Source organism: Cavia porcellus, unplaced genomic scaffold (genome assembly GCF_034190915.1).
Source record: "Cavia porcellus strain 051 isolate PalLab524CR breed Dunkin Hartley unplaced genomic scaffold, mCavPor4.1 scaffold_5, whole genome shotgun sequence".
NCBI classification, from domain to species: Eukaryota; Metazoa; Chordata; class Mammalia; order Rodentia; family Caviidae; genus Cavia; species Cavia porcellus.
This window is the reverse complement of record NW_026947488.1, coordinates 132,919-151,010: the sequence shown is the minus strand read 5'-3', so window position 1 is coordinate 151,010 and position 18,092 is coordinate 132,919. Positions and strand designations below refer to the sequence as shown.

The 18,092-nt window shown below is 42.2% G+C and overlaps 1 pseudogene; it reads right to left on the bottom strand.

Annotated features, from left to right (window-relative positions):
- Nucleotides 1–15,288: 15,288 nt before the first annotated feature.
- On the bottom strand, nucleotides 15,289–17,722 carry LOC134475919 (pyridoxal-dependent decarboxylase domain-containing protein 1-like; annotated as a pseudogene).
- Between the last annotated feature and the right edge of the window lie 370 nt (nucleotides 17,723–18,092).

The following is an 18,092-nucleotide window of genomic DNA, read 5'->3' as shown; positions in this document are numbered from 1 at the left end:
ATTCATTTGCATAGCTGAGCCCTGAGCGCAACCTCTTACATATTAAACAAATGGAGCTGCTGAGCATACAATTGGCGATCCTTTCTCATGGTGCACAGGGGCTGAACTACTATTAGCCCCATGCCCTGCAGCAGTGGTTGCGAGAGCCAAGGGAGAGCTTAGGCAAAAGGAAGTACCGTGCTCCTTGGTGCATGCTGGGCTGAATTTAGGATGTCCACTTGTCCTACCATAGCACAATAATTTAAAATAGCTAAAAGCAATACTAAAACTATAAATGTTTTTAAAAATTTAAGTGTTGTAGCAAAGCAATTGTTTTTTAATTTTCTTGACTTAAAGAAAATAAATTTAACAAAATTGCCATACGATAAAGCTAAACTGAAGCTGATTGTCCTGGAAAAGATTTTCCAGGCTTCTGAGCATTCAGTCGATGAAGTATTACAAGCAGTAGAAATTCAAATGCTAAAATCATTTTACAATCATCTCCAGATTCACCACACCAAGAATGCTGGCTTTTAATGTATTCTTCATACCGAATCTCCATAGAAACATTAAACAGAAAGTAACTTGCTTTATAATGGCATGAATGACATTCAGGAGACCTACTTTCTAGAACATTTACCACTAATCCTGCTTTATTGGCACCATGTCAATATGGTATTTTTCATTATTTTATCTATTGTCATTATAATTCTTTATCAGGAAGTACACAAAAATGAATCATTTCTACTATTTGTCTATAAAATATGATCTCTAATAATATAAGTAAGTGGTTATTAATTATTTGAAGGATATAATTAAACTTATTTTTGATGACTTTGTAAAATATCAATTGTAACTTTTTGTATCTAAGACATATCCATGAGGAACAAAGCAAACTTTAAAAATACAGCTCCAAGGGGCTGGGGATTTAGCTCAGTGGCATAAGCGCCTGCTTTGCAAGCAGGCAGTCATGAGTTCGATCCCTGGTACCGATAAAAACAAAAAAGACAAAAAATAAAAAAATAAAATTTAAAAAAAAATAAAAATACAGCTCCAAAAAAAAAAAAAATACAGCTCCAGAATAAGTGAAATGACACTTACTACAGGCAGTGAAATCTCTGTCTAAGCTGTAACAATGGAAAAGTAAAATTTACTTTGTACCATAGACCTATTAGGCTAAATGAACTTCTATTCTGTGTCCTACAGGTGTGCTTAGGTTTCTTATTTAAGCAGCAGAATTATTTCACTGACTGAAGTCAAGTGAACTTCTTTGAAAAAATGCATGTGATGGAAAACACCTACGATCCCAGGATCTGGAAATCTGCAGCAGGAGGATTGGACGTATGATCCCCGCCTGGGAAATTTAGGAAGATGAAATCTCAAAATTAGAAACAAAAGTAGAAAACAACTGAAGATGTAGCTGAATGTAAAGGCCCTTCGTTCCAATGCTAGTGACAGAGAGAGGAGACAGAGGGAAATTTTGAGGGTTTTTTTCTTTTTTTTTTTCTTTTTTTTTTTTGTAATAGGAAATGTACCCATGACTCATGACCTCACACTTGCCAGGCAAGTGTTTGTGTCACTGAGCTAAATCCCCAGGAGGCAGAGGGTTTTTTTGACCTTGCTGAATCACTGAGGCAGGGTTCATACTTAGGATCCTCCTGCTTCAGCCTTCCAGATACTGGGATCACAGATGATTTTCATCACGTGCATCACTTCAAAGCAATTGATCCTACTGCAATAAATGAAATAATTCTGCTATTTGCATAGTATGTCAATTTTATGGTATCTTAACATAAACAGGGAAATCTGGAAACTGGATGAAGAATTCTATAAAATTTTTAATAAACTCTTCAAATTTAGCTATTATTCCAATCCATTTTGATTTTCATTTTTCTTTTAAACATTCATGGTCAAGGTGATTCTCTCTTCAAGATACCTGTGAAATTTCAGTCTGTTTGCCTTTGAAACAGTGATGATGGACAGATTCTTCACCATTTATACCCCAAGCTGCTCAGCAGGTAGTGGGTGGCTGAGTCCTTCGTCATCCCAGTACCTACTGACCCATGGCCTACTTGTCAGCAGCCCCAAATTAAATTAAATTTAACTAGCCTCAAATTAAAGTGGGCCATGTATATAGATAAAAAGGAAAAAGCCTTCATTCAAAGCTAGCTCTGAGGCTGAGGAAACTGTTTGCATGAAATCATGATGCACTGTGTAGAGGTGGGCAAGGGTTTTACAGTAAGGAATAGAGAGTAGAGGAGCAGGCAGAGACATTGAAATCTCCTCACGCAGTGGATCGCTGTCAGCCATCTTCAGCTCATTGTCCAGTTTTTCTAGAAAGGAAACTGAGCTCCAGCCACTTTGATGTCAGTATCTGCATATTTTTTAATCATCTGAACTGAGGAGATGTTGGGGAGCTGTTTATGCCCTAAGCCTCAGGAAGCCACTTCTCACTAAAGGAAACAAAGTGAAACATTTAAAATTTTAATTTCCGGTGCCACTTACAGTTCCCTTTCTGATTTCAGCCTGTGTCCTGAGGCCTCAGGTGTCACACCACCTGCCTGCTGTCCAGAGCGGGGCCTCTGCTTTGAGTCCTTTAAAGCCACCTGGAGCATAAGACAAGGGAAGTCAGCGCTTGAACCGCCCCCAATTAACTAAACTTCATGATGTGAATTATCAATGAAAGCCAAGCTCCGGAGATTTTTAACCACACTAACTTACAAGTTAGCAGAGCCTGGGGCTTTTAATCAGTCCTGCATCAGGGTTACCCTTCAAAACCTCAGCAGCTCTCCTTACTTTGGTAGGTCTGGCATACAGGTAACTCTTTGATTCTTGCTAATTGTCCCCCTTATCTCTGAATGTATTTTTAAGACACTGTCAATCATAGATAGCTATGCAGCATGGTGGCCAGGAAACTTTCATACGTATGATTAATTAGAGTACATGCTGCATTGCAGTGGCTGTGACACATAGTCACAGCTCTAGTTGTGTTAAATTTGAACAATATCAGATTTAGAAAGAGTGATTCTTATAGTCTGCTGTCATGTATAATCTTTTCTATTTAGTAGTTAACATCTTAAGTTGTTAGAATCTTGACAAGCAATGGTTGCAATGGCCATTACAGATTTTAATCTCTGTTTTATGCCATAAACAGACATAAAACCAGTGGAAAACCATAATGCAAATTTATTCTATGCCATAGACTTGAACTAAGAAACACAGGACCAGGTTAATGAAAGAAAGCCAATATTATTGTGAAGCAAGCTTTAGTTCTTCTAGAAATGTAATTAAGATGATTTTTAAACTACTGTGAATTCCCACTTAGAATAAAGCACACAATTTACTAAGATTATAATTTACTGACACCACTGTAATATTTTAGATACTCAGCAGAATCTAACCAATCTTGAATATAAGGTGAAAACAATGTTTATTTTACAATCTAAGAGTATAAATTTTTGAGCAGAGTGTTTCTTATTAGCCCAGAGAAACATGGCTCTTGACAATGTATGACCATACAAACATGCAAAGTAACAATTCAACAAAACCGGTGACTTTCATACCATGTTAAGATAACGCCATAACTAAGATAGTTCTTAGTCAATTTCAAAGTTCTTGCCCTAGGTGTTTTGGGGGTTTTTTGTTTTGTTTTGTTTTTTGGTCTTTTTCCTTTCTATCGGTACCAGGGATCGAACTCACCACTGCCTGCTTGCAAGGCAGGCGCTTATGCCGCTGAGCTACATCCCCAGCCCCTGCCCTAGGTTTTAATACATTATTTTTTGCGCTAAATTAGATACACCTGGTCAGAAATTTATGTCTCACATCAGCTCTGTTGCTAACTCGCTGTAATATGGGAAAAGATGCCTGATTAGGAACAATGCTGCCCACCAGGAAAAATGCAAAAGGAAAACTTGCGTACTCACAGGTGTTTGCTGTGGTGGTTAAGGAAAGGAGGAAGCAGCATACAAAAACCAAGTTTTAGGGAACATGTTTTACAAATGTTTTCAAGCACAGTTGCTTTACATTGAGTCAAGGACTGTTACAGAAACCAGGTGGAGTGAAGTCCCAGGAAACTGCCTGACATTAGTCAAAGAGCCTCGGGGTTCAGGAGCCCCACTGCTCTTGCTTGCCACCATCCTAACACAGACAAATGCAAAGAAAGCTGGTGTGGATATCATGTTGGACAAAGTGATTTCCGAGAATCTTTTTTTTGTACTCACAACTTCTTTTTTGCCAAGCAGGCAGCTATACTGTTGCACTAAACCCCCAGGCTCAGAGAACCGTTTTGAGGGCAGTTCCATGAAATCAGAGGGTGCCTTCTGCTAACATGCTACAATGTATCACAACCAAATGACCTTCTTCACGTCATGGGTAACTACAAATATTTAGAGAGATGCAACATGGCACTTTTAGTTCTGAGCACTTTGTGACAGAGCTCCTGACAGGCACCTTCAGTGCTCTGTGTTCCTGAAATCTTTCCATCTAAGTTTGTTCACCTCCAAGTGATAAAAGAACATTGAGCTCTATATTGCTTCACTGTAGCTCCCCAATCAATATTGGGACTGATCTCTGATGAAAATGACATGTGAGGGGAGGGCTGATAGTCACCTTTACTTTTGGAAGTGTTGTGTGTTTTATTCTCAGTGAGAACAGGGGCTTTCCTTGGGGATTCCTAACCACATTTATGGAAAGTGCATGTCCTCCCTGAGCCCACAGCTTTGGGACAGAGCAGGAAAGGGGCCACATCCTGTAGCTTCAGGGCTGCACCCCCTCCAGTCCTGCCGGGCTCCACTCACAGTCCTTATACACAATCTGCTTCATGGACATATTTTACTGCTGATTCACACACTCACAAGGAAGCCCTAAAAGAACTGAGCCCAAGTGGCTTACAGAATTCTAATGGGCACCAAAGCCTGCTGCCCATTCTAGGCTAAAGGTGGTTACCGGAAGAGAAAGAGAAAAGAAACAAAAGCAAATAAAAGCATACCAGAGCAAAGCCACACAAATGAGTACTGCAATCCAAAATAACTGCTGGACAAATAATTTTAACCTCTGAATCTCTTCTCAAGCCAATTAGTGTCCCCAAATGACAGCAACAGTTCCAAGGGACCACCAAGAATGGCACCCTCCTCACACAAATGGCCCTGATGACCACCTGATGTCTCAAAATGTATTACATCCCACAATCCCCCCAACAGTGAAGGTCCTTACCTTGCTGCAGGAATGACCTTGGAGTAAATCCAAGCCGTGGGGCCAGTGGATTCTGGGGAGAACTTCCCAGCAGGAAAACAGGCACAGATCTCCCCCTCCCCAGCTCCCCAGCAGCCTTTTTCCTTTTCACAGCAAAAGGGGGAATCTTTTTAGGCTGCCTATGCCATGAATAGGAAAGGAGGAAAATTCCTAGTTAAAAAAGTCATTCCTAGTTAAAAACGGTCTTGAGTTCAGGCCTTGCTAACAAAATAACAAAACAAAAACAGTGACCCATGGTGTCCAGGGATACAGCTCAGGGACATGAGCACCTGCCTGGCAAGCATGAGGCTGTGAGTTTGGTCCACTGTCCGGAAAAAAGAAAGTAACCCTGGGCCAGAGATGTAGCTCAGCACCACACAGTCTGCCTGGAAAGCCCAAGGCCCGACTTCATTCCCAGTACCAATAACTAATTAATTAATTAATTAGGAAAGTAGCCCAGCAATAGCTGCCAGCACTACATCCCTGTTCCCAGCATGCATGCCTCTCAAAAGGCGGGACCTGTGTCCCTTCATGCTCCCCAAACTTACTACACTCTTAGGTCCATAGGCTTAGGTTTCTCTGCTTAAGGTTGATGAAATTAGAGGAGGCCATGAGTTTGGAGAAAAAGGGAAAGATTTGCCCAAAGCTGCCTCTGTGGCATCATCTTCTCAGCGTGGAGCTGGCCAGGCTCTTTCACAGTGAGGAGCAGAGAGGAGGGAAATGCAGGAGGGTAATGCAGGTCTCCACACCAGATTCCGCAGGGTTAGCCCTCCTCTGTTCTTTGTCCTCTTGCTTTTGTGCAAAGGAAACTGGGCCCCTGGCTTTCTGATGCTAGTATCTGCATATTTTATTTGTTTATCTGAACTCAGGATATGGGAGGAAGCTATGCATGCCCTAGCCTGAGGAAGCAACTTGTCTCTAAAGGAAAAAAGATAACTTTTACATTTTACTTTGCAATGCCTTGGATATATTCTGTCCTTTTTGAAATCTAAATTGTCAACATTGTTTTTAAACAGGAGTTTCAGCTCTATCATTGACTCTAAAATAATTTTAGTTCTTTGCACGTGGTTTTATTTGAGCTCCAGTAAGATTCTTTTACATTCATTAGTTTTGTTTTTTGTTTTTGTTTTTGTTTTTGTTTTTTCTGGAATAAGTATCTTTGACTTTGAACTTGGTGTTCTCTGTTCTGAGTATTTTTAAGAAATTCCACAAATTTTCTTTATTGATTTAAGAGAATTGCAGGGCACTCTTCACATTCACTGACATTCCACCATCTCAGATTTTGGTCCATGTATTGGGAAACCTGAGATTTCAGCTTCGCTGATGACCTCACTTGTAATCTTCCTCTGGGTCAAATCCAGCCTTCATTTTAAGGTGGCTGCACCTTCGTAGTTGGACCCGACCTCCCCTTCACTTGGGCAGCAAGGCAGCAGCCCTTTCTTCTCTTCAGTTAGGAAGAGGGGTCCTTAGGTGCAGTCTCCTACTAGGTGATGAGGCAATGTTTCAAAGGGACATTAAAAAGTGCAGTGTTGCTTGGCCTTTCTGCCCACCTGTCAGCCCAGCAATGCGCTGGATGAGGTTCCCCTCCACCTTCTCCCTGACTGTTCTCCAACTGACAGGATGTGTGATGAGACTGGAGCCCAGTCTTGAAGATGTCTGTGTCCCAGCTCCCTCCTGGCATCCAGGCTGGGAAGCTGCATGGGGAGATGGGTAGGAAGGAAATTCCAAGGCTTCTCTAGCCATTGGGGACAACTGAGAACACCTGTGGTGCCTTGGTGTACAGTTCAGTGACGGCAGGATCCCTGCCTGCCTGGTGCATGATTGTAACCAAACTCTTCTTGTGCTCCTGCCTTTGCATATTTCATTACTACATGAGAAATAATCCCAAAAATTTTGGTGTAATTTTTACATTCGTCAGTGGTTTCTACCCAATGCAAATATAATTTTTAATTATCTTCAGGTTTGCATTTTTGCATACTGACCACAAGTGATGTTTTATGATTTCTCTTCCAGCCTGCAAATCCTCTTAGCATTTCTTGTGGACCAGGTCTGCAGGAAAAACTGCTCTGGTTTTGTGGTGAAAAAACTGAAAGTTCATTTTGTTTCTTTCACTTTGGAAAGTTATTATTCCACTGTCCCTGTGACTTGCTTATATTTCATGAGCTGTAACCCATCATTCTAATTTTATTTCTTTTATTAGATTAGGTATTTTTTGTTGGTAGCCTTAAAGATTTTATCTTTTATACTTTGATTATGGTGCCACAAGACTCCCTTTTATTTTACTTGCAGTGATTAAAGATTATTAAAATGCTTGAATCTTGTGGATAAGCTGCTTGATAATTTTCAGAATATTCCTAACTCTCTTACCCTTGCAACATTTCTTCTGCTGTAACTTATGTCTGTCTGAGTCTCTCATCACAGGTTTCTTACAGGGCTCAGATGATCTCATCATTGGTTATAAATGTCTCTTCTGTTTTTGATCAGATGATTTCTTTTGTTCCATTTCCATATTCACCAGTCTTTCCTTCTACTGTGTCCAGTGCGTGCTAATGTGTCTGAGATAAATTTTATTTACAATACAGTAGATTTCAGTTTGAAAATGTTTGACATTTATATAGCTTTATACAAATTTACTCTCTATTCTTGAATTTTATTTATCTCCACTTGTCTGAATCCATTAAAGTTATTAAATTATCATTTTAAAGTTCTTGCTATCTCATTGTACCTGTACAAAAGCTACAGTTTTGCTTCAGGGAAATTCTTCTTCATGGCAGTCAGCATCTCCTGAGATCCAGCCATGTTGGAACTTAGGGCTCTGAGCAAGAAAGCAACCCTCCCCTTCCTGGTAGGCAGTCATGCCTGGAGTAAGTGGCAGGCGAGCCAGGAAGAGAACCAGTCAGCCTCTTCCGTGAGCCTACCAGTGCATGGACTGAGAATCATATGTCCAGCTCTCCTCCCCACCTTTAGCAGCTGAGAGCCAGAGGTTGAGCATCTCATGGGAGGATGACCCTATGCAATATAGCAAAATGAGAGATTTCCTTCTGCCATCTCTTTGATGGTAAATATTGTTTTCACTGTTTTGCTTTGTTCGGATTGCTTCATTCTATTCAGTATTATGTTTTGGTTGGTTTTATAGTGTTCTTGATTTTGGTTTGATTTTACTATATCTGATTGAATGGACAACTATTGTGAAGGTGCTATGGTACCTATTACTGTTATCCCAGTATCCTGCTGTGGAGTTTTGTACCAATTTCACTGTATTGTCTCATAAAAAAGAAAGACATTCTTCCTGAGTGTAGAGCGAATAGGTTCCTTAAAATGTTCTCTAATTTTTCATTGTATCTTAGACACTATTTAAAGAACCATGGAGACCACATCACATAACTACTCACAGGGACTTAGGCTGAGACAGTGCAATTTGCGGCTGAGCCGGGTTGGGAGAGCTTCAGTGTGTCTTCAGGAGCAGCTGCCCCCTGCTCCCCTCTGTCATTCAGCTGTCACTGCCCTGCACTCGGTTTTGTCCTGAGTACCGCAGGGGTCACTCAAATTGTCTCCTGTACTGTCTTCAATAAACTATTTTGTCACTATATCCTAATTTTTTACAAGTTTTTGCAATTTAACTTTAAATTCCTCAAAGGCAGTAATCCTGTAGTTAATGACTTACACAGATGCATCCAAACATAGAAATGTACTCTTACACATGATACATAGGTATATAGTAACCACTGCACTGTATGAGCTTGGTTTAAGAGGGACCCACACATTTCAATCCTTTGTATCCAGGCCCTGGGTCTGTGGTTTACAAACGCTAAGGATGCAACCCAAGCTTTCAGGGCTGTTGCATAAAGAAATGCAAGAAGTAGCGACAGATCTCTGCCCCAAAGCTTCCAGAGCATCAGGTGTGGCTCCAGCCTCCTAAGGTGCTGCTTTACCTTCTGCTCAAGAGACAATGCACTCTGTGTGGAAAAGTGATTCTTAGCAGATGCAAATTTTAGATTAAATCTAGGTATTCCACATATGGTGTTAGCCTTGAAGTACAGATTTTTCACAGCATGAGACAGTTTGCAGAGGCTTTGGTGCGCTGAAGGGTGAGGAATCAGAAGAAAGCAGGCCACTGATTGGGGAAGTTACCTCTAGCCTCTGAGGGCTGAGCACTCTGCCAGGAACCGGTCAGGAACGGCACTGCTGATCCCATGCCTGTTCTTAAACATGACTCTTGGTGCTTGCTCAGGACACCACGTGTGAATGCAGCCCCTCTCTCCCAGTCAGATGCCTGAATGTCCCTTGTGCTCTGACTCTACCCCCAGAGTCCTTGCTCCCAACACAACTGCTCAGTTACTCCTGGGACTAGAGTCAAACCCCAGCTCATAAACTCTATGGCTCCTGGTTCTCACCTGTGACGCAGGAACACTGATATCTGACACCCAGGGTTGCTGTGAGACTCAGTGAAATCCCCATTGCAAAGCATCTGCATTTCCCAACCTCAGGAGACCTCTCCACAAACACCTGGATGGTGCACCCTGGGAGCAGGCTGTGCCCAGCACAGCAGGGGCTTGCTTTCCTTTCCTTCCTTCCTCACCCCTGTGTCCACTCAGAGTCCAAGGGAAAGGAATCACCTGCCCCTCACTTTCCCCATGTTGGCTGAAGCTGTCTGTACAGCTCAGCCAGCTGCTCTCTGCCCCCGTCCCTAAAAGGACTGGGACAGTCTGACTCAGTGTCCTCCTGCTAGGCTGGTGGGGTCTTCGCTGGCTGTGCAGCTGCCACTCTCCGTTCCCACAGGAGCCCAGGCAGTAAGCACAGGCCCTGCCTTCCCTCCAGTCACTGCAGAGGCTCCTGTTTCTGAGTAAAGGAGGGGACACCATGGCTTGGCAAAGACCAGAAAGAGAGAGACCCAGCCCCGTATTTGCATACCCAGCATTCAGAAGATTCCCTGGGCTCAGCCCTGCCCCTCACTGACAGAGACCTACAACATAGAAACACCAAGTGATCCCTCCCCAGCTGCCCCAGCCAAGAAGCTTGGGCCCTGTGCTCAGCTGGTGAGGGTTGACCTGGTGCCCAAGAGGAATCCCAATGCCCCGGCCATTCTGGGAAGCCCCTTGGGAGGAAGAAGAAAGGGTCTTTTTATTAACTGAGCTGCAGGGGTTAGGGCAAAAGGGCCATGTCATTCCATAGTGGCTGGAGAAGGCTCCTGGGGCATGTATCATGATTTGAATCGCTTTGGGCAACTTCAACATCAAAAAATAAAAACCTAGTGGAGAGAAAGAGTTCACATTTCAAAAACCAACTATTGAGCCAGAGTAAAGCAGGATAAAGCTGGCTGCCTCCTAACTCCAAACTAAGAGCTGGGTGATAACATTTCCTTTCCTTCAGAACAATTGTTATTTTAATTATTCATTTATGACAATTTCTTACAGAGTGTGTTGGATTATTCGGGTGCAATAGAAAAGTAAAAATACAAAACAAACAAGTTTATTGAGGTGAAGATGTGGAAAGGAGCACATAACCCATGGCGGCTGGGCTGTCTCCTTCAAGGAGGATATGGGGTAGGGGACACATTAACCTTTGACCAGGGGTGATGCTTAGGACAGGGACTGACAACACAGGAGGAGCTGATGGTAATTTTCTTCACAAGCACTGAGAAAGGCAAAAGGTAGTTGTGATGGGGAAGGAGAAAGTGACCTCAGCGTACACGTGCCGGATTTGGCCTTCGACTGCCTTAATGTCCTGTAGTTTATTCTAGGGCAAAACTCTTTCAGTGTGAAGCAAAATGAGGTCCTTTTAAGAAATATTGTCTGGGCCTGGGATTCAGCTCAGTGGCATAAGTACCTGCCTGCAAGTGCTAGGTCGTGAGTTGATCTCCAGTACCAAAAAATAAAAATAGAAAAGAAAGAAAGAAAGAAGTATCATTTGTAGATGGTGGTCCTTCACCCTGCTCAGAGGATTCTGCTGTCTGGGGAAGTGAGGAAAACTGGCTTTCAGCCCAGGAGACCTGAGTCCCAGTTCAGCAACCCCACAGAGCTGCTGTCTTGGGTATGAAAAGCAATGATTTTCTTTGTTTTTGTTTTCAGAAAATATAAACCTCTTTGTGAAACTGATTCAAGGATTAAATGAGAATTTACATTAAGTATCCTCCAAAGCATAATAAAGTAGATGTACGTCTCTCAACTTTGATCATTAAAAACACATACAAATAAGCAATTTTAGGGCTGGAGATTTAGATCAGTGGCACAAGTGCCTGCTTGGCAAGCATGAGGTTTTGAGTTCAATCCCCAGTATTCAAAAAAAAAAAAATGCTACTTAATGAACAACAACAGGGCTGTGACCACAGAAGTAAATCAGAAGTAAACTGGATTTTAAAATCATATAACCATAGAATAAACAAATTTCCCTAACTAATTAAACAGAGGTATAAAATACATTACTTCTTAGGGAAAAAGGAAATGACATTTCAATATGGATATTAGAGAAAATTAAAATTAAAATTAATCAATACTCAATTAAAATGAAAATAAAATTAAAATTTAACAATATGTAATTTTCATAAATGCATAAAATAATCAAAACTGAATAAAGAGATATCAGGTTATGGTTTTTATAAATCAAGTACCAGTGGGATCGTACAAATGTAGGCATCTCAGACTAAGCTGTCATAATAAGGGCACTGGGTACACAAGTGACACAGAGCCTAGAGAAATAGCGGGATCACTAAGCAGCAGTCAGCAGCTGGTGGGACCAAGGGGAAGGCACCAGTAGCAGGAGCTTCCCATCAGCATCCGGCTCAATGAGGGGGAAGATAAAATAGTGCTGGGATTTGTAAAGGGCATTCAGAAACTGTTTGAGAGGCTGCCCCAAGAAGTAGCAAGAAGGAGAGATGTCCCCTTTCTCCTCCCTCTTCCCTTCCTCCATTTTTAACCAGTGCTTCCCATTGGCCACGTCACTGAAAGTCAGAAGGCATGCTGCCCTGAATAAATGCTTCCCTGAAATTTAGAGCAAACCAGAGGAAGATCAGATAATAAAGTTAGTCTCACAGAGGGCCAGGAGTGAAGGTCATGGACCTGAGGAGCTCAAGGGCAAATTCCACTAAACTTTGAGATAAGGGTTCACTCCAAAGTTGTACAAACTATTTTGAAGCATAATGTAAATGAAAATATTCCAAATTAATTATATGAACCAGCATGACCTGATTCCAAGCACAGAAGTGTTTGCACAAAAAACAAACAAACACCAAAAGAAAACTTTGCTCTTAAAATTGAAAGGCAAGGAGGCTGGGGATTTAGCTCAGCAGCATAAGCACCTGCCTTGCAAGCAGGCGATCGTGAGTTCAATCCCCGGTACCATTAAAAAAAAAACAAAGAAAAAAATTGAAAGGCAAAATACAGAATGAAAAACCAAAATCATGAGTGGATTAAGCAATATGCCTAATTTACTTTAAGGATAAATAGTTCAGTATTATAATATGTTATTGTAACATAACACAAATTTTTATAAAGATTCTGCACATTTTAGTGCATATTGAAGTCAGACATGATAGAGTTCCGCAGGCTTTCTCATTAAAACATAAAGTTTTGGCATTGTGACAGAGTTTAATTTTGCAGAAAGGATGTGACCAAGCATGTTCTGGTGAGTATTCTCACCTTCTAAGGAGGAAAAAAATGAATCAACCCCATGGCAGCTTCATCAGAGTTCAAATGCCCACTGAACAGTGTGGACCTATAGTCTGCATGTTGCTGTTCTTTACTTTAAAATTAATATTGTTAAAGATGATAATTTACCTCTGTCCCATGTTATCTGCTTTACTTCATTGTGCCAAATACACAGAGAAGACTGTTTAATCTGCATCAGGAAAATTACATTTTCTCAAGTGCCAAATGTCAAAAAGGTCATCCATGTGATGGGCTTAATGTGGCATAACTAAGGCTTCCACAGTAACTCACAAACCCATTGTGAATTCACCACCATCTTAAGCTCCCCCAGTGATTGACTTTGCAGACTGAAAAGGCACAGGGGCCCAACCTGAGGACAAAAGAAACAGTGCACTTCTGCGGGGAAATAGAATCAGCAGGAATCTGGAACTTACTTTCTGTCATTTCAGGGAGGGAGGGGTGGCTTTTCACGTGCCATTTCTGAGTAGGACACAGGGTGAGCCATGAGCGATGAGAAGCTAGGGACCTCTGGAGTGAGACAAAAGCAAACTTCACCATTCCAACCCAGGCCAGGCTGCACAGCAAGTGAGTCCCAGGCTTCCAGACAGAAGAAAGCAAAACCCGTGCCTCCCTCCTAAGTTAACAGCTTTACCAGCATTTAAAAACCAACATACTCAGTGAGGCAGGAAGAGACTCCAGTTATTCTTAATTTGACAAGTCTTCAAATATGTTTACAAACAGCATAGAAAGAAAAAAGTTTTGCAGCAAAGGACAAGCCCAGACACAAGCCCTGCCGATCTCAAGTGGACACAGTGCTTTCTTAGTTTCCAGGAAAAGCAGCAGCTGCTGGTTGGCAGGAGAGGGCTCTGGATGCTCTTTGGGTTCAGTGAAACCCATTCCTTGAAGCCAGCCTGTCCAGGTGTCCATGGCAACGCCACCACCCAGACCCATTGTAACAGACAAAGGCCACTGCTGTCTTGGCTGTGTGAAAGCTCTGTACAGCACCCAGAAAGGCCTGTTAAAAAGTCACTATGCGCAATCTAATCACCTGCGCTTATGTTTAGAAAGATGAGAGCAAGTGTTTCTGATGGCAAACATCTGAACCTATAAGTGTTCTTTAGGAATAAATGTGTCAACTGTAACTTAGGGGGAATTGGTTTTACTGCACTTGAGTGAGCCAGGAACAATAGTTTGTTGATCTGCAAACATATAAAATAACTGATTGTCCTCCTGGGAACTCTGGCTTTCAGGCATAGAGTTGTGCAAAAATGCCAGCTCAGATGTCATATCTATCAGAGGGACATGTGACATGCTGCACACTTTCAGTATAACTTCTTCCCTGGAGAAACAGTCAGTATGGGCTCAAACCCAGCACTGATTCCATCTTGGGCCCTCTGGCTGTTCTACCTGGGGCTGTCATCCTTGGGTGCTGTTTTGAGGACTCAGGCAGCTGGCCTGAGAGCAGGAGCCCCTGGAGGTGCCGCTGTGGGCCTCTAGGGTGCTTTGCTCTGGCACACCAGATGTGTCCTTGGCCTTTTCTAAGTCTTCTACGTGACTGACTGAACTGCTCTCATTCCCAGCATCTGATCCCTTAAGAACCACTTTAAAGACTTCTAACCTGGACACCTCTGTTTGGTGCAAGTGCCTGGGGGCATTGGAGGCAGTGTCATCCCTGTACCTTGTACTTTGTACACTTTGTACACATAGGTGTGCTCCATGGGCTCTAGAGAGGCTGCTATTAAGTGAAATTTTCCTACCTATTGAGAAGCTTATACTGGAGAAAACCACCTCAGTACGGTCCTACCACAGGGATCTGCACAATATCCCCTCGTCCAGAAGTCACCCCTTATTTGCCTTCTGCAGCCCACCCTGAGCTTCCTGAGTTCCTTTGCAGATGGCTCTGTCATGTCTTCCAGGAGCCTTGAGTTTTCTTCAGTTTCCTGAGGAACAGAAACACAGCTCTTCATACTCCTGTCTCAGCACCCATTTTAACTATGAGGTCAGATTCCGGCTTGTTTCATTTTTCTAGGAATTCAGCATGGATTCTTTCTTCCTCTGGATCTGATTTCAGACTGCTGTTATCAGCAGTTGCCTGACAGCCTGACCACGTCTATTCCAGACCAGTTGCAAACATGTAGTACCTACTGCTTCCCTCTTGGATTCTCTTCGAAGCTGCAGGGTTCAGGTCAGGACAGACAGTTTGCTTGGATGCAGGCTCTAAACTGATCCACATCCGCTCCTCATGTTTCTAGCTCTGCTGCCTTCATCCAAGGGCTGAACTGCACACACCTGCCCTCGACTTGCAGGTCCACCATGATGAGGCTGCTCACAGGCACCAGCTGCTTCAACTGCTCTCCCAGCCAGGAATTCAGAGCTTCCCAGGAAAGTGTCTCCCAGAGCACTCTGGGGAGCACCAGGCTGGCACCAAGACACGTTTTCACACTAAATGATCTTGGTAACTCCTAGCAAAATCTGAGAACTGAAATTCTGGAGAACTGAACTCACCCTCCACCAAAATTTTGGTTTAGTTTCTTAAACTATCTTGCAAACACTGACCAAGTTGACAGGCATGCTTTATCCTCTCCAGGATGCCATGCAGTGCCAAGTATTGTAGAGACAACCACAGAGGAGGGCACGGAGTTTGTCTGCTGACTTTCTTGATGTAAGAACAGCAACTCATGTGAAGGCAGGATCATCACATTTGTCCAATGTCACCGCAGGAACAGTGGACATAACCAGCCATGGGCCAGGACTCAAGGACACACTGTCAAATTTAGTTGCAGCTGGTACTGATGAGGAGACCTCAGCGAGGGCCAATAACACCAGATCCACAACCCCCATTCATGCTTTCAGACTCTAGCCTTGTGTGTGCCTGACTGCTGCAGCTCTGCACAGCATCTGCAATAAGCAGCAAGGGCAGCCTCCCTCATTCTGTGCCATGTTTACTCAGTTTCCCGAGGAAGGCAACATCCATCTGATGCTGGAGCCCAAACCCCCTGCCTCAGGGTACATGACTCAAGTGCAGAAAGGGCAAACTGAGCTGAACACTGAGCACAAAGCTGAGTACCAAGGTGCTGAGTACAAGGCTGAGTGAAAAGGAACTGGTCCAGGCCAGGTCTCCCAGCAGCACTGAGATCTGTACCAGGCTTTTTGTTATATTACACGTTGAATCCATTTACTCAAAGCCTTCATATGGAGAATGAATGGGCAGCCCACAGGTCTGGGCAAGGCCTTCTCTTTCTTCCTCATGGAAATCAGCACAACCATTTCCACACCAGAAAATTCTGCACAGCCATGGGTAGCCAGATTTTTCACAATTAGGATCTGAAGAATCCTAATTGTGAGAAAAAAAAATCCTAATTGTGAGCTCTCTCGGCCTCTCTTTGTCCAGAGTTGAGTCATAGCTCCTACGCTGCGTCCCTGCAAAGCCATGTAACCTCGTTCTCCCATATTCTGGGTGGCGATCTCTGGGGCTCCACACCATCATGTCTGGGCTTCAGACTCTGAACTAGCTGCAGGGTACTCACCGTATCTCCCCCACTGCCTGGAAGGCCCTGGTGTATTCTCTGATGGAAGCTTCTTTTCTCTGACTTCTTCTATTCTTGTGACCATCCTCTCCATCTTCAGTGCCTCCTTCAGGCCTTTCCCATTTCAGCTCCTGTAGGGTCTGCTCTCCCCTCCAGGGACCCTGCAGGGCAGAAGCACGGGGTCTGGTGTGGCCTGGGGCTACTTCTGCTTCCTGTGCCAGATCAGTGTCTTTCTTTCAATTCGCAGTGACCACTGAAAATATCTAGTAAGAATAGTGCCTTTCACACTTGTAACAGAAGGTATTAACTAATCCACAAACTTATGACAGTATGTGCAAAGAATATTTTCAATTTCAGTGAAAGGTACATAAGAAGGCTTGGTAATATTCTTCTATGGAAGACCTAATCTTGGAAATTCATGATTTCTCATTTTAAAATATATAAATATAATGGATCACTATTACAATTCAGGAAAGTGACTTCAACTCAATAACTATTTCCAGAAATCCATTTAGAAAAAAATAGCAGTGTTGCAGGTTGATAAGGTAATAGGTTTTTAAACCTGTATTGCAAATTCTGCTAATAGGGGTCAAAGCAGCCACTTATGAACATGGTCATTTAATGTAGAACTGAAGCAACATTTCAGCAGGAAAAGGAAACAGTAAACTATATTCATCTCCTAAGGGAAGTTAGGCCCGGTCTAGCATCACAAATAAAATAAAACTGAGTTAAATCTCTAAAAATACATTAACTGCAACATTAGAAAATGTAGTGGGTTAGCACTTATTTTTAAAACATTTTTGTGATTGTGATTAAGGAAGCTTTTTAAAGAAGAAACACAAGATCAGGCAGTCAGAAAGGAGCACGATGTAACCCAAGACACTGAGGGGAAGAAAAGCAGAACTAAAGAGGTGATTTTTTTTTTTTTTGTCTTTTTCATTTTTATCGGTACCGGGGATTGAATTCATGACCGCCTGCTTGCAAGGCAGGTGCTTATGCTGCTGAGCTAAATCCCCAGCCCCTAAAGAGATGATTTGAGGGAAAATACTTATGAAAGAATAATTTTTAAAATTCGATAAAGTGCCTGAAATTTAATAAGAAAACCTAAAGTAACTTTTATAAATGGCAGAGAAAATGCAAACATTCCAGTCTGAACAGACTGTAACTAAATTGGCCAACAGGTAGTTTTGCTCCAGTTACATTTTTATCCTATTTTTAACTGTATGATTGTATTTCACAAAGTAATGCTTGTTTCAGGATGTTGGTCCATTGCTCACTTGAAATATTTCACCTTCTTTTTTTTTTCTTTTTTTACCTTCTTTCTCTCTTCTTACTTCCCGTCATTTGAACCCCTTCATTATTTCCAAGTGTCACCCTTTAAGCTTCATCTTATTTTTCCTTTATTTTATTCATTTATTTATGAATGTTTCAGATTCCTCATTAAAGCAAGTGTGTGACAATTTTATGTGTCTGTCTTATTTACTTTTTTTGATAATGACTTCATTTTATTAAAATTTGCATAGTACACAATTTAAAAGCTAAAAATGTAGGACTTATTGTATTTTAGCTTATGGACAGAGTTGTACAACCCTGACAACAATGAAATGTAGATAATTTTTGTTATCTCAAGACAAAACACTCTATCCACTAGCTGTCAGCTCCCCAGGTCCCCTCCTCTAAATATAGAAAAATCATAGGTTCATTTTCCTTAGCA